Here is a 9,012-nt window from a genome sequence, read left to right on the forward strand (position 1 = left end):
AATGTAATTTTTTTAAAAAGAAGGATTATTATTAAAGAACTGGAAACTAAGAGTACAGCTCTTGGTTGAGAATAGCTGAACAAATTATCATATACAAATATAATGGAATAAAAATAGAACTATAAAAAACGACTAAAGAGATGGCTTTTGAGAAACTTGGGAAGACCCATATGAATTGATGCAGAGTGAAACAAACAGAAAAGATTCATTTATTTAATAAAAATACTGCAAAGAAAAAGAGTAACTGAGAAGTACGTGAGAACTCTGCTTTGTTCAATGACAAATCATTATTTTAAGTGACTAGTTATAAAGTATGCTAGAGTGGTTATAGACTCAGTATGCAAATATATCTACATTTTTAGAGATGGCCATTTAATTAGAATTATACGGCTACTTCTCTAACTGACTTTCTGGCCTAGATTGGATAATGCTAGATTGACTGCAAATTATACTTTACTATAACTGATACAATTCTCCTCTTCCCTCAAATATCCCAAGGATATAATCAATAAGCCCTAAGATAGAGATGACACCAAATCTAGGTAAGTTTGAAGATTTAATGTTAACAGCCTTAGGAGGGGAAGCAGGGTAATGACTGGGAAGGAGGGAGACAGGAAGTCCTTAAGTAATTAAGGCTAGTGATGTTAATGATGGTATTTGAATTGATGATGGTCAGGCTTGCCAGTTGCCAGTCTGGTTGGGCCAGACTTGCTTCAACTTAAATCAGGTTACTCTGCTGTTAGATAATGTTGTTTCTTCTTGGTGATTAAGTGAGGATCAGGTTATGCAATATAAGGTTAACATAGGATTGGGGACGGTGAAATTGGTTGATGCAGGTTGCTGGTAAATTAAGTTGACCTATGGCCTACCTTTACCAAAGAAACCACCCACTCCCCCAAACCCAATCTCCAGATTGAGATGGATCTCTCAGTTCAAATCCTTCCTTATATACCTGGGCCTCAACTGCCTTGGCACATGCCACCTCCTGCTAGGCTCAGTTCATTCTATGTTCTAATCAGGTAACTATCCATCAAATTTTGATTTCCATATTGCTGTGCAATTTATCATTACAACCTAAATGCTTAATAACTATGTTATCCATGTTTTGATATGATTGCATACCTGCAAGTTGTGCTGTGTTTCATACTGATCTTGCATATGGTGAAGCAGATGTGTTTTTTCCTCTTTAACAACTGGAAAATTCTAATCCTGAAATAAATAGCCTTTAATGAGCTGGATCAGAGTTAATTATCTAGAGGGCAAATTAAATAGACTTGAGACTGAGAAAGAGGAAAAGGGTAAGACACAAGAGGCAACCAAACTAGAACAAGAAAACAAGGCACTAGAAAGTACTCCAGCAAATCTGTTTCCACTGAGGGAGGTGCCAGTAATAACCACAGAGCATGAAATTCTTAATTTAAGTTTGCACAAGGGATTTTCACAATCAGATTTAGACTCTTTCAAGAAAACAACATCTAGCTTTGAAGAAGAATCTATTGTAGTGATCAAGAAATTTAAGAAACTAGTGAAACAGTATGACCCAAATTACTTGGACTTTGATATTCTTTTGGATGAACTTTTGATGAAAAGAGAGAAACAACAGATCATTACATAAACATAAATCCTACAATAGCTAATTGGCCCACTGAAAATCCACACTGGGAAGCCAACTCATTTGTTGGGTAAAGAGAATTGGTTAGAGAATGAGATAGTATAATCCAAACTATGAAGGACAGTTTGAAAAAACTGGAAACATGGTCCAAATTTGAATGGATTAGGCAGGAAGTAGTAGAGACACCCTCTACTTTCCTGGATAGGGTTATTTATTTAGTGGAATGTTGGTTAGGGCTGGACATTTGTAGAGACAGGGATGTCAACCATATTAGGAAATTCATGAAAAATGATGCCCCATGGTCCGTGATTATTTTAGGTCTAATTGCCCCAACTGGGATGAGCTGCAGCTTGATGAATTGAGGCATATAGCTACTTAGGTTTTTCAAAATAAGGACAAACAGGAGAATGAAAAGAATGAAATAATAGGTAATTTAACAAAGGAAATAAAAGACCTAAAGTTTAAATTGAGCAAAAATGATTTAGAAAACAGTAGTAGTGGTCAGAAAATACATACCATCTAGATCAGTTTATAATAACTCAAAAGGGTTCAACCAAGCCCCCCATTGCTACTTATGTGGAAGGCCAGGTCACATGATGAGGGTCTGTCACTCATGGGGACAGGTGCTTACGCAGAACTTTAGAAGCTATGGTGAAAGTTTAGGGGAAACTGAGGTAGAGGTTTCAATGGATACAGGGATAACAGCTATAGAAACCTTGGGTATAATAACAATAATAATAACAATTACAATAGAGTTCTTGATGCATATGATACCACTAGGATTTAAGTTGGGTAGTGTAAAATCAATAGGTCCTACTTGCACTATTACTCCCAATTCTTGCAACTCTTCAATTCTGTTCTGCAATTCCTGTATATATTCAGCTATGCTTGTGTCACCTGCCAGCATGGATGTATACACAGGAGTAAATGTCTTTGCTTGCATAGGTGAGTGTCCAAACAACATTTCATATATTGAAATGTATAAGTCACCTCTGGGTCTGGTACTTAAATACAAAAAAGCTAGTGGCTACACATCAGGCCATTTCAGGTTTGTTTTTGTACATAACTTTCCTTTCATAGTTTTGATCTTTCTGTTCAACCTTTCCACTTGCCCAGAACTCTGTGGGTGATAAAGTATGTAGAACTTAGGTGCTATTCCTGGATTTTCATACATTTGTTTTAAAACAGTGTCCGTAAAGTGTGTCCCTCTGTCTAAGTCTATCCTTGCATGATATCCCCTAACAATACCTTTGCTACAAAATTGGCTGTATTTTTGTTTGATGGAAAAACTTCTGGCCATCTTGTCAACTGACCCACTATCACTAAACAATATTTTTTATTCCCAGCTTTTGACATTGTAATATAGGCTATTTGTAAATGCTCAAAAGGGGAATAAGTTAGTGGTCATCCTCCATATACTTTTTGTCTGAATACATGTTGGTTGTACTGTTAAGAAACTTGACAAGATGAACAGACCTTAGAAGTTATGTTAGTAATACTAGGTGCTATCCATGCTTTCTTCACTGAGTCAACTATGCCTTGTGTGCCAAAATTACCCTTCCTGTGTATAGCTTGGTAGATTTGATTATAGAATGTTCTTGGGAGTATAGGTTTTCCCACTGAGGCTATCCATACACCGTTCTTTTGCTCTGCTTTAAAATGTTGTCTCTACTTCATTACTTCCTTGTGTACTTTTGTCAAATCAGTGCCACTTATTATGGTGTGGTTTAAAAATCAGTTTGGGACCTTCTACTGCTGCTAGTTTCACTGTTATATCAGTTCTGTGATTACCTCTTGCTACAGTCATCATTTCCAGTATGTGTTGGACAGTGAACAACTGCTAGGGTGTTTGGTAATTGCAGAGCTGCTAAAAGTTCATTTATTATTTTTGCATTGGCTATAGTTTTTCCTGAGGATTTTAAGAATCCACTTTGCCACCACAAAGCTCCCACTGTGTGGCATATGCCAAGTGCATACTTAAGAGTCCATGTAAATCAGTCCTTCTATCCTTAGCTATGAGACAAGCATGTTTTAATGCAATCAATTCAACAGCTTTGGCACTTAAATTACTCGGTAGTGAAGCTGACCAAAGAACTTCAAATTCTGTGACAACAGCAGCACCAATGTACCTTATGCTTTTCCTCATGAAGGATGAGCCACTTTCTCAGTCATGCAAAAGTTCTTCATTAGTTGGCAAATCTGATAATAATGTGGCAGGATTTAAGGTGTTGCATATTTTCATTGTTTTTAGAGAGCCCAGATGTTTTCATTGCCTAAGAGTGTAATTTCACATCTTGTAAGCCACTGATCTGAGAATGCCTGGGTTCTATGTCTCAGCAACAGTGCTTCAACTTTGTGAGGACACATTATTGTCAGTGGGCACCCTAACACAAGATCTGCAGGTTTTGTGACCAAAAGTGCTGTGGAAACCACTCCTCGGAAGCATGAGGGCACTCCAGCAGCAATGGGATCTAATTGTGCAGAATAATATGCAACTGATCTTTGCAGTGGACCCAAAACCTAAGTGAGGCCTCTTCTCTCATGGACATGCAAAACAAATGCCTTGTTGTAGTCTGGAATTCCCAATGCTGGGGCTGAGAGTATTGCTCCTTTTCATTTAGTAATTGCTTGCAAGTGCTCTGCTGTTAACTTCAGTAGCTCTGTTATAATGTCTCTTGTCAGCTCTGTTAGTGGTTTTGTTATTTCTCCATAGCATGATATCCACTGCCTCCTAGGATAGCATTTAGCTGCCTTTTTGTTTTTGGTTTAGTTTTTGTATGTCTGCAATTCTTTTCCCAGGGATATATCTAGACCCTTCTGAGAGTACAAATCCCAAATATTCCACTCTAGGTACACACCATCATACCTTTGATTTTGAGATCTTGTGTCTCCTTTTAAATAACTACATCAGAAGGTGATTACTATTCCTTTGATATGCTTTAGCCGATGGAGAAGCTAACAGGAAGTCATCTACAAAGGGGGTGAGTCTGCTCTCTCTAAATTGAATATTAGCAAGGTCTTCTGTTAAAATTTGGGAGCATATAGGACTTTTGACATAACCTTGTGGAAGATGACATTACATGTATTGTGTGCCTTTCCACAAAGATCTTCTGGGAATTTTTGTGAATAGGGATGGAAAAGAATGCAGAACATAAATCTACTATGGTAAAATATTTTGCATTGCTGGGAATTGCTGAAATAATAGTTACAAGACTTGGTAGTACAGGATGCCTTTTGACTACATTTTGTTAATTGCTCTGAGATCTTGCACAAAAAGATACACTGCTTTCCCATTTGCATCTAATTTAGGCTTCTTTACTGGCAGTATTGGTGTATTGTACTCTGACTTGCAAGGTATTATAAATTTTTCTTCTCAGGGATTCTATCACTGGTGTTATTCCTTCTAATGCCTCTTTATATAATGGGTATTGTGGAATTGATGGGGGTGGACCTCTCCTAGTAGTAATTTTTACTGGCACAGCTGATTTAAAAACCCCAATATCTGTTGATGATGTTGCCCATAAAGCCTCAGGGACATCTGCAGGAATTTCATAAATGAGTCTTTTCTGTATTTGGGCTCTCTAAAAACAATACCGGGAATAAATCTAGTGATTCCTCTGCCAGCTCCAGAGAAATCTCACCTTCTGGAGTACACATAATTGTTGAGCACAATTTACACAAGTTTCTCCCCACAAGATTCATTGGGGAGTTGGGCATTAACGAAAACAAATGTTCCACAGACAATGGCACCAGATACCATTTTCTGAGTGGCAGCTTTTTCACCTCAAAGGGTGTCCCTGAAACCCCCACAACTTTCATTGATCCTACAGTTACAATTTTCATCTGGTGAATTTTATTTTTTTTTAAACCCTTAACTTCGGTGTATTGTCTCATAGGTGGAAGAGTGGGAAAGGTGGGCAATGGGGGTCAAGTGACTTGCCCAGGGTCACACAGCTGGGAAGTGGCTGAGGCTGGGTTTGAACCTAGGACCTCCTGTCTCTGGGCCTGACTCTCACTCCACTGAGCTACCCAGCTGCCCCCATCTGGTGAATTTTTTTTTTTTTTAATTTTAAACCCTTAACTTCTGTGTATTGACTTATAGGTGGAAGAGTGGTAAGGGTAGGCAATGGGGGTCAAGTGACTTGCCCAGGGTTACACAGCTGGGAAGTGTCTGAGGCTGGATTTGAACCTAGGACCTCCCGTCTCTAGGCCTGGCTCTCAATCCACTGAGCTACCCAGCTGCCCCTCTGGTGAATTTTTTAACGCTGATTTAGAAGCCCCAGTGTCTAGCAAACAGTCATAAGGAGTACTTCCCACTTTTAACATTACATGCAGTTCAGAGATATTTGGGGGAGAGTGGACTGGAATTATTGGTGTCATTAACTCAGGATCAGGAAAACTATATTGTTCATCCTGTCCTTCACTCTCTAAATTTTCTATTTCTATCTTTTCACTGTCAATGTCTACAGTGCCACCTCCCCTAGAAAGCCTTCATAAATGACCATTCTATGATTCTTGTTTCTGTGTTAGCACTAACAACTTGTGAATATTTTGTGTGTTCCCCATTCTTCATATATTTTTGCATTGCTTCAGCCTGGTTATTGCCTTGGTAATATCTATCCTGGTATGTATTTGGAAAAGCATTTCATCTATCCTGTTATGCACCATATCTAAATCCATTATATCCATTACCTTGGTTTCCCCTGAAATTATTTCATCATTCCTAAAGTTATTGGGGAAGTATCTCCCATTCTACCTGAACACTTGTCCCCAACACCTGCAATCTCTCATCAAATGCCCATTTCTCCCACACATGTAACATCATGGACTCAAGAGTATTAAAATTTCTTTGTTGAATATTAAACTGCCTTGGTGGTCTATATTCTTTCACCTCTAGAGCCATAACATACCCACTGCATGACATATTCCAAATGCATATCGAGAGTCCGTATAAATTGTAGCCTTTTTATCTTTGGCAATTATACATGCATGTTTTAGAGCTATGAGTTCTGCGGCTTGAGCACTTAGATTTGAGGGCAGTGAAGCTGACCATATAGTGTTAAATTCTGTGACTACAGCAGCTCCAGTGTAGCGTATGCCATCCCTCATAAATGAAGAGCCATCAGTAAAGAAAACTAGATCAGGATTCTCTAAAGGAGTGTCCAGGAGATTATCTCGAGGCTTTTCAGCCATGGACACTAGTGTTTCACAGTTATGTAAGGGTTCTTCTGAGACTGGTAAATCTGGAAGCAAGGTGGCTGGGTTAAGGGTTGTACAACGTTTTAAAGTAATATTTTCATTATTTAGCAAGGTTATTTCATACCTTGTAATTCTCTGATCAGAAAATGCCTGTGTTCTATGTCTTAGCAGTAATGCTTCCACTTCATGTGGGCACATAATTGTTAATGGGCATCCCAATACTAGATCAACAGTTTTTGTCACTAACAGAGCTGTGGCAGCTACACCTCTAAGGCATGGTGGTGCACCTGCAGCTATAGGGTCTAGCTGAGCTGAATAATAAGCAATTGGACGCTGGTATGGTCCCAAAGTTTGGGTTAAAACACCTGAAGCTACTCCTCTACGCTCATGTACATATAAAGTAAATGGTTTGTTATAATCTGGGATGCCTAGAGCAGGAGCAGACAGAATAGCTTGTTTTAAATTTGATAGAGCTAACTTGTGTTCTGGCTCTAATTTAAGTGGTTCAGGGACTGAATCTTTTGTTAATGCTATAAGGGGTTTAGTAATTTCCCCATAGCAAGGGATCCATTGTCTGCAGAAATCTGTTGCTCCTAGGATTGCTCTTAAGTGTTTTTTAGTGGTAGGATTGCTCAATTTTTGAATATTCTCAATGCGCTTAGGGGATATATGTCGTGCACCAGCTGTCAAGATGAACCCCAAATATTCTACTCTGGGGAGACACCACTGTACTTTCTTTTTTGCTATCTTATGTCCTCTTTTATGTAACTCTAAAAGAAGATGTTTACTATCTTCCTGGCATGTTTCAGCATCAGGTGAAGCCAGGAGCAAGTCATCTACATATTTAATCAATTTACTATTTTTAAATATTATATTTTCTGTATCTTGGCTCAAAATCTGTGCAAAAATACACGGGCTCTCACAATATCCTTGGGGAAGATGCCCCCAGGACCACTGAGAATTATTCCAGGTAAAGGCAAGTATATGTCTGGAATTCTCATGAATAGGAATTGAGAAAAAGGCTGAGCACAAGTCCACGACCGTAAAGTAAGTGGCTGTGCTGGGAATAGAAGAAATAATTGTGTTTGGGTTTGAAACCACTTGGTGTCTCTTTATAACATGATTGTTTATAGCCCTTAGATCCTGAACAAATCTATATTGGGGTTTTCCATCTGGGCCTAATTTCGGCTTCTTGACAGGTAAAATAGGTGTATTATATTCTGACTTGCACAGGATTATTATTCCTTGCTCAATTAGTGAATTTATCACTGGGGCAATTCCCTCAATGGCTTCTTTTGATAAGGGGTACTGAGGAATGGAGGGAGCTGGTCCTCCTTTTGTTCTAATCTGAACAGGTACAGCTGATTTAAGTAGGCCTACATCAGTAGAAGATGTAGCCCATAGAGACTCTGGGATATCATCTGGGATTTTAAAAGTGGGAGGCTCTTTTACTTCCTGCTCTTCTGAAAGAAGTACAGGGAGTAGGTTTAAAGAGTCCTCTGGCAATTCCAGTGACATAGAACCATCTGGATTGCAAATTATTGTGGCTTTAAGTTTACATAATAGATCCCTTCCTAGTAAATTTGTGGGGGATCCAGGCATTAAAAGAAAGGAGTGTTCTATTGATAAAGGTCCAAGGCTTACCATATGAGGAGAAAGTTTTGGGACCTTTTGAGGAGTTCCTGATACCCCTACTACGTTTAGAGAGCCAATAGAATTACAGTTTACATCTGGTTTGCTCACCAGTACTGATCTTGAAGCCCCAGTGTCCAGCAAACAATCATAACATGAATTACCCACTTTTAGGGTTACATGAGGTTCCTTACTATTTGGGGGGAAATGTATAGGGATAATAGGCATTAGAACATCATGGTCGGGAAAGTCAAAGGTTTCCCTTTCTGATTCCAAAGCCCCCCCACGCACCTTCATAAAGATGCTTGGGCTCCATGGGCACCCCCCTGAGGGGCATTAGCACCCTGATTAGTTCGGGGGCGAGCTCCACTTGAGATATACTGTTGTGGGGTCATTTGGTATGAGCTATCATCATCCTGAGGTTTATTTTTAGCATTTCTATCATGCCTAAAATTGCTATTCCTGGAATCATCATCATTATTATTGCTATTCCTGTTTCTGTTGTTATTCCTATAGTTATCTGTTGGCTGGGTATTATTTCTGAGTAGTCTCAAGAAAGTCCTACAAAT

This window comes from Gracilinanus agilis, chromosome 2 (genome assembly GCF_016433145.1).
Source record: "Gracilinanus agilis isolate LMUSP501 chromosome 2, AgileGrace, whole genome shotgun sequence".
NCBI classification, from domain to species: Eukaryota; Metazoa; Chordata; class Mammalia; order Didelphimorphia; family Didelphidae; genus Gracilinanus; species Gracilinanus agilis.